Source organism: Elephantulus edwardii, unplaced genomic scaffold (genome assembly GCF_000299155.1).
Source record: "Elephantulus edwardii isolate Elephantulus edwardi_28Jun2011 unplaced genomic scaffold, EleEdw1.0 scaffold00048, whole genome shotgun sequence".
Taxonomy (NCBI): Eukaryota; Metazoa; Chordata; class Mammalia; order Macroscelidea; family Macroscelididae; genus Elephantulus; species Elephantulus edwardii.
In genome coordinates, this window is record NW_006399798.1 from 13,000,436 (window position 1) to 13,009,493 (window position 9,058).

A 9,058-nucleotide genomic window follows, 5' to 3' on the forward strand; every position below is an offset into this window, starting at 1 on the left:
ATCTTTCTTCTTTTTTTTTTTCTTTTTCTTTTTTTTTTTTTATGTGTGTACTGTCAAATTGGATCTGACTGGTACAGGAGGCGACTGTTCCTCCTTCTTCAGCAGAGCATCTGGTGGATTTGAACCGTGCACTTCTGGGATTGCAGTGCAGTTTCCTGCCACTAGGCCACCAGAGCTTGCCACCATCTTTCTTTCTTGGGTCCCTGTCAGTTTCCAACCGACTTCACTGAACAGAACTTGTGTATCTGTATTTGGCTGTTTGCCTGGAGCATGGATGGGGATAATTTTATCTTCATCATCGAGCTCCAGGTCTAGCATGTGCCTAGCACATAGTATATACTCAGTTAAGACTTGTTGAATGGATGGATGGACTGCTCAGATACTGAGTGAATTAATCTAAAACCAGTTGATTACCAAGATTTAGAATTTTTTAAAGTGAAAAAAAAAATAGATGGATTTGCTAGAGGGAAATTTTAGTAAATTGTATCAAGACTAATCCTTAGAAAAAAGCAGCTGGAAAAGGAGGGGGTCACTAGAAGACAGGGAGCTCATCAGTGAAATAAATTGGCACAGTGACCACTACAATGGGTTTGAGCGTGAGGATGGTGTCACAGTGGCACAGGACAGGGCCTGTCCAGACCTGGTGTCCATAAGGTTGCTATGAATCAGTTGGTTCTTCAGCATCTACAAACAACAGCATCAAATTTTCACTAAAATTCTAGATTTTCAATAGCTTTTATAGTGCATAATGTATCCTATGGAAATGCAATACATAATGATGTATGTATCCTATGGAAATGCAAATGAACTAGCCAGAATCACCATTGTATATGCCATTGAATAAAAACTGTGACCTATGAGTGTTCTGTGTTGCTCAGCAGTCCAGGAGCGACTTGGAGCTCTGCTGTTTCAACCTCTTCTTCTACACCATACAACACCTTGCCAGGTATGTTAGCATGACTGGAATGACAGAGGATACAGTTTTCAGGAAAGTGGGAATGGCCATGAAGCTCAAGCTAGCATGACCCCTGCAGCAATGTGGGCTCCATCATCCAAGTGGTATGAGAAAGAACTGGCCATGGGTGAGCGACTTCATCTCCTCAGGGCAAGTCATCCTGAGGGCAATGAAGCTCTTCGTGTCCTGTTGAAGAGAGAAAATCCGTTGTTGTCAAGTCTGTTCTGACTTGTGAAGACCCCCACGTGTGTCCAAGTAGGACTGGCCTTCGGGAGTTCTGTAAAGGCTGGTTTCTTTGGAAAGAGTACTCACGTTAATACAGGAAGTACTTGTAGCACGCCACCGCTGTGCTGTGTACGACCTCTGGGTCTCAAGTGAGATATCCTCAGAACTCTTAGAGTGTGATTGTGGATTTGAGACATTAGCATGACAAGCAGTTCAAGTACAATGTGATTCAGGAGAAAATTTTCAGAAAGGCACTAAGCAGTAAGTCAGCTTTATACTGTCGAGTGGAGATCGACCCATAACTGACCCTCAAGCGGGTTTTCAGAGACAGTAAATAGCCGGGAAGGAGAGTGCCCATTTTTCTCCCGTGGAGCAGCTGGTGGATTTGAACCACATGCCTTTGGGATTGCAGTGCAGTTTCTTACCAGCAGGGTCCCTAACCAAATGGTTTACCTAGTTGCACCATCCAGTGTCTGCACAGTCTAATGGAAAGGTGGAAGGTCAGAGAAAGAGAAGACACTCTCCAACAACAACAAGATGGGCTGACATAGAGACTGCAGCAGCGCGCTCAAGGGTGGCAGAGATGGTGAGAATGGCACAGGATTAGGATCTGTTGCTCACAGGCTCACTAGGAGTCGTGCTCGACTCCATAGCACCTAACAACAGTTAAGTCACCAGAACTCCCTGTTTACCGCCACTGTAGTGTTGAATACTTGGGATGAGAGTCTCTCTAGCGAAATTACCTATAATTGTTACTCCCTGGCCATGTGCACAAAACATATGCAGGATGCCCGTGTTGTAAACTATGAGTTCCTATAAAGCCTGTGGGGGTTGTTGTTCACTGTCGAGTAACAGCCAACTCATAACTGACCCTCTTGCAGGTTTTCAGAGGCTGACACTAGGACAACACAAGATTCCCCACTTTCCCTGGAGGAGTAGCTGGCAGATTCAAACACCATGCTTTTGAATTGGCAGCTCAACTTCTTACCCAGTAGGCTCCAAGAATTCCCGTTTATAAAGCCTTGTTGTTGTGTACTGTCGAGTCGGAACCGACCCGTAGCTGACCCTCCAGCAGGTTTTCAGAGGCAGCTAATCACATGGGAGGAGATTGCTCATCCTTCTCCCACAAAGCAGCTGGTGACCTTGAACAATAGGCCTTTGGGATTGAAGGACAGCTTCTTGTTACTAGGCTACCAGACCACTGGTAAGAAACTCCACTGCAATCCCAAAGGCATGTGGTTCAAATCCACCAGCTGCTCCACGGGAGAAAAATGGACAATCTCCTCCCACGATATTTACTGTCTCTGAAAACCCACTTGAGGGTCAGTTATGGGTCGATCCCCACTCGACAGTATAAAGCCTAGTTACTGCTTAGTGCCTTTCTGAAAATTTTCTCCTGAATCACATTATACTTGAACTACTTGTCTCAAATCCACAATCACACTCTAAGAGTTCTGAGGATATCTCACTTGAGACACAGAGGTCGTACGCAGCACAGTGGTGGTTGTGCTACAAGTACTTCCTGTATTAATGTGAGCACTCTTCATAGCTGAGATGAATCTTGTTTTTAAATTTTATTTTATTATTTTTTGTGCATGTACCGTCAAATCAGAATTGTCCCTCCTTCTCTGGCAGAGCATCTGGTGGATTCGAACCGTGTACCTTTGGGATTGCAGTACAGCTTCTTGCCACTAGGCCACCAGAGCTCCCCTAGCTGAGTTGAATCTTAACCATCAAGGGTCATTAAGCAGAGGCAGATCCATAGAGACCCCAGCGGGCTGATCTCGGCAGATTTCCAGGCCTTTCTTCAAAGAAATTTCTTAGTAGCCTCGGGCTGTCAACTTCTCAGTTAACAGCAGGGCACGTTAACTAATTGCATCACCCAAGACTCCTGGAATCTTATAAAACACTCTTTTTCTCCATCTCAGTTTCCCTTTAGATTATGTGCCTTTCTGATCCGGTGTGAAAAACAATGTTTATGAATTTTATGAACTTTGCATGCAAACCAGTATAAAATATTTAAGAAAAAAAAAAGAATATATGCCTTTCTGCATACTGTGTTATCCATTTCTCAGCATGGTCAGATTTTAGAATGCTTAAATACATGTAATACGAACCTGTAAACTTAAAACGAGACCTGGTGGCATAGTGCATGTTGCATTGCTAAATAAAAGGTCAGTGGTTCAAATCCACCAGCTGCTCTGAAGATGGACAGGGGGACAGATGACAGATGGAGGAATAAAGATGGACAGTTTCCTCCTGTGGTGGCTGAGAGGTAAGCAATTGAGCTGCCGACACACAGACACCCAGTTCCAATCTAGCACTTCTTCCACAGGACAAAGATGGGCAATCTCCTCCCATATAATTTACTGCCTTTGAAAACCTACTGGAGGGTCAGCTAGGGGCCACTTCACAAAATGGGTCATTTTTTATCCTGTAAAGTTGTCATCCTCCAATGATGACACATTGCCAATGAGTCAGAACGACTCCCAGCTGACCCTGCAGTGGGTTTTGAGGCTGTAAATTGCCCCCCCCTTTATTATCATAATCTCATATTGATTTCACTTTGACTCAAAAAGAACTATGCTGTCAAACGGGACCTGACTGACAGCTGACCCTTAAGACTATAAGTTGTGTAGGAGGAGTGTGCCCATCTTTCTCCTGGAGAGCCATGGGTGGACTTGAACCACCAGACTGGGGCCATCTTTGAGTAGCAGCGCAACTCTCTACAGACTACGTTATCAGAACGGGGTCAAAACCAAACAAACTTGTGACTCCAAACTGTCTTGACTTTGTTCAAAACTATTGTGACTTTGTTTTCCGGTTTCTACTTTCTCAGCTTTGGGCTTCCAGGGGAAGCTTGAACTCACTCCCTTACTCATTACTCATGAGTCAGAAGTGACTCACAGCTGACTCTCCAGCAGGTTTTCAGAGGCTGTAAATGGCGTGGGAAGAGACCGTCCAGCTTTTTCTCTTGGAGCCACTGGTGGATCCGAACCCTCAGAGAAGTGCCCTCTCTGGATTAGCCGCACAAACTCCCCATGGACGAAGCCGCCAGACCTCCTCAGTCTGAAACGGAATCATTTTCATAAACGTTCTCCCTTTTCAGACAGTGTGAGGTGGCCATAGGTTGCCAGGTTTTTTACTTGATGTTAATGGGACAAACTCAATTGAGGCCTGAGAAAGTCCACAATAGATTTGCATATTCATTTTTACTCTCTGTACTTTGGTCACCAACGCACTGTGACAATTCAATAAACGCTGTACTGTTTGAGGATGAATTAGAAACACTGAGATAGGACAAAGTGTTGTGCCCTTCAAGGCTCCTTGCTCTGTTTATATTGATATTAATAGATGGTCTTGGGCTTCAGTCACAGGGCTGCATAATCAGGTCAGACTGACCTGCAGTACTTAAAAAAAAAAAACAACACAAAAAACAAAAAAAAAACACCCTACAAAATACTCTGGGAATTATTTTAGGGTGGTGATAGATGCAAGTCATAGGAAAAAGTTAAACAACCATAGAAAATCAAAAAACTGTACCTCCCTGGTAGAGAAATTCTTAGTGAGCATAGTATATGAAGGTGTTATTAAATTGTTCCACTCGTATCGGCATCCCAAGGGAAGGTTTTGGTATTATTGACAGTGTAAGGCAGATAAGCAGAGAACAATATTGATTTTCCCTATTGGCTTCCTTTTGAGACAAGTAGATGAATAGCTTTTGTGTATTAAACTCATATAAAAAGAATGGTTTCCATGTATTTTTCAAAAGAATGCATCTGAACCTAGTTGCTTTCAGGCTGTCTCTAACTCACAGTGGCCGATGGCGTCATAGGAGCGCCATGATCCACTGGGCTTCCCAAGGTTGATGTTTTAAAAGTAGATCTTTCAGGTATTTCTCTAAAGGCATCTCTGACTATACTTGAACCACCAACCTTTCAATCAGCAACCTGACACTTAAAGGCGCTGCACAGGGACTCAGCATAACCAAATAGTCTAAGCAGTAAGCATTGGGTTACCAACTCTAAGGTCAGCAGTTAGAACCCACCAACTGCTGTGGACGATGAGACAGTCTGTTTCCCTGGTGCCTTACAGCCTTGGAAACAAACCCCGCGGAGGGTCACTATGAGTCAGAATTAGCTCAAAGGCAAGTGATTTTGGTTGGAGTTTCTTTACCCCTCAGTGGTCCCGTGGCACAGTGGTGAAAGCATTTAGCTGCCAACCCAAAGATCAGTCATTAGAAACCGCCGGCTGGTCTGCAGGACGGAGATGAGGTCGTCTGCCTTCAGAAACCTCAACGGCATTAAATAGCATAATGAAGGTGGGAGCGGGGTATGAGAGGGATAAGGACAATGTCATGATTTTTTCCCCCAATCCTGCCATATGTATAATACTCTCCTACCTAAGTTTTATAGTTAGATCAAACTCAATCTGCTTATACTGTGTTCTATTGACCAGTGGGGTTTTTCTGCAGTTGTTTTTTTGCATCTGTAAGGATAATCGAGTCCCCCTCCTCTGCTTGCCTCACAGTGTAGTTCTTTTAACATAGCCTGAGACAGACTGCGTGATTTGGAGGTGAGCTCTGAGGATGGGCCTAATTGACATGCATCGGTTTATAAAGACAGTCTTATCTCCCAAGAATACGCCATCTTTTTCTCTGGATAATTATTTATTATATCTAGCTTGGTTCCTACATTTTACTGGATCTCAACATTGGCTCAAGAATGCTGTTAATATTTATTCTGTATTGATAGACATCTGTCTTGCCACCCCGAGTAAATTCCCCCAGTAATATTTTCTTCTCTATCGTATCACTGTCATTTTTTGTGAAAATGGTTATCTGTTTATTTATTACTGAGTCATATATAAATTTTCAATAAACACAGACACTTTCTTACCTTGAAAAAAAAAAAAGAAAGAAACCTCAACGGCCTTGGCAACCCAGTGGGACAGTTCTGGTCGGTCCTACAGGGTCCCGACGTGTGGGAATTCACTCTACGGCAGTGGGTCTTGTTTGATGTTTTTAAAATCCTATTGTTCTCCCCCTCCCCTTTAACCCAAATAAATACCAAAATGCATTTAATATGCTTACTATAAACATTTTTGGGGCATGTTGCCCCAGGAGATGCTACAGTATATAAAGAAATTATGTGGATTATGGTAACACCATCTGGCATAGCGAATGAGTTTTGCAATGCTTGTGGAAAATTCAAAGAAAAGTGAAGGAACTTTTGTGTATCACTTTTAAAAACATTTCCATAGATCTATGCTTTGGGAAACTCATAACTCTATTCTGTTTTCAACAGACGTTTGAATGATTTTAATGTCTGAATGGTTTGGGGGTTTTGGGGGGGGATTTTGTTTTAATTTTTTTAATAAGATACAAACAATGGCTGAGTAGCCATGATTTATAACTTTTTAATGAGTTATAAATTTGGTGGATAATATGAGCTTAGTGGTTGCTGCGTGAAGTCTTTAAAGATGTTAATGAACATCATACCGCTCATTTACTCATTTTGTTGGTGGAGTGAGAACTACCCACAGAGGCCTCATTTAACAGAGTCGAACCTAGAGGGTTTGGTTTTTTCTCCCCTCAGGTCTCTAGAGGGCCTTTTCACATGAAGAGGGTGGGTGGATTCAAACTGCCAATGTTCCAGTTAGCAGAAAGTGCTTAACTATTGTCTCACCAGGGTTCCTTGACCTTGAAGTGGTATTCAGAGTGCCTGTGGTTTGAAGTTCGGGGAACAGAAACAAGCAAACCAAAAGAACCGACTGTCGTCAAGCCAGTTCGCTCTCATGGCATCATGGTCAGCCTCCACCAGGCCTCCAAAGCTGTTACGGGAGCAGACTACCTACCTTCCTTCAGAGAGTAGCTGAAAGATTCGAATGGACGACTTTTGGGGCATTGAAGTAGGTTCTATACAAAAATGTGTGTGTGTGTGTGTGTGTGTGTGTGTGTGTATACACACATACACATACATATACACAGACATATATATACACACAGACATACATACACAAACACATATACAAACAAATATGTGTGTGTATATACACACACATACATATACGCAGACATATGTATACACACGGACATACATATACAAACATATAAACATATATACACACATACACATATACACATACATATATACACACATACACATACAGAGATATATACACACACACACACACACACACACACACACACACACATGATGTTACAAAGAGCCCTAATGGTTTTTGAATGCACCTTCCTTGGGAGAATGGTGGGCAATCTCCTGTCATGAAGATTGTCAGCCTTGGAAACATGATGGACAGTTCTTATGAGTTGCAACCAACCTGACGGCAGTGAGGATTGGTTTGATTTAGTAAAATTATAACTAACTGTCCATGTTCCTTTACTGTTCATAGGGTTTTCAGAGGCCTGTGATTTAAGAAGTGGATGGCCAATTCTGCTTCCTAGTCTGTCTTAATCTGGGATCTCTACTAAAATCTGTCTACCCTGGGTAACTCTTAGGGCATTTGACACATCAGTGGCAAAGCTTTCAGTATTCACGGCAACTCACACGTTATCTCAGTACAGCAAGCTGACAGACAAGTGCTGTGCCAGCGTTATAGATGGCTGGAAGAAATGCAGCCAGGATGCTCCTTAGAAGAGAAGATGGCAAGGTTTCAATCTCCCACTTGAACATATTATCAGGAAGGGCCAGTTCCTTGGTAAAGTAGAGAGTCATTGAAACAGAGGAAGACCTTCAACAGCTTGAACTTGTTGTTACAACCTCTCTGTCAGTCCATCTTGCTGAACATTTTTCAACTTCAAAGGTGTGCACCAAATGGCACACCAGTTATAAAAGTGTAAAATAATAGTTGCTCTCTTATTATTGAAGTGTGTTGGTCCAACTTTAAAGAAATCCAAACTCCATCTGTTATTGATAACATCTTGGTTTCTGAAATAATTTCAATCTGTAATTGGAGTTCAGAATGCCCTTGGCATGCCAGTCGGCGATGGCATTAAAGACCTGTTAAAACATTGGAGCCCAACTTTATTAACCAAAACTGATACCACCACCTTTATCTCCTAAATAAAGTTCGCTTTGTTTTCTTTTTTAAAAAAAAAAAAATAACAGTTGCTCTCAAGTCTATTTTGACTTCTGGCGACCTCACCATGTGTATCAGAGTAGAATTGTGCCCCATAGGGCACCCACGGCTGATATTTCTGAAATAGATTTCCAGACCTCCTGAAGCGGCTCTGAGTAGATGTCGACTGCCAACTTTTTGGCTGACAGCTGAACACAGGAATCCCCTGAACCAACCAAGGGACTCAAGAAGGAAAGAAATGCTTCTTTAATTTCAGCTTCACTGAAAGTCATCATTGTTTATATGGACTCCAACAGTTGATGATAGAAGATTCAAGACAGTTCAGCTAATGGGATTTCTGTTCATTGTGATTTAGACTGTAAACATTGTGAAGAATTATGTGCAAGGAATTTTCAAGTATATGTGAATTGTGAAATCTGGGTGTATCTTTTAAAGACTTTGGCAGATGAAAGTGTCAAATATCAAGATATAAAATGGGAAGAAGCTATTCTTCTGTACAGTATTATATGGATACAGATAAGGTGATCTAACAGGAGCACATCTTTCTGTGATCAATACCAGTTTCATTTACATTTCCCCAGGGGTGGATGTCTCAATAATCAAGGTAAGTACAGGCTTACATGTGCTTACTTACTAATCTCTTGGGAACACAAGCACAGGTTTACTTGTCCTTGCCTACGATTCTGTAGTGAACTTGTTCTTTTCAGTTTTTGAAAAAAGGTGTTCTTTGTCTCTATATCCTGTTGATATAATGCATTATGTGTTGGGCTGCGAACC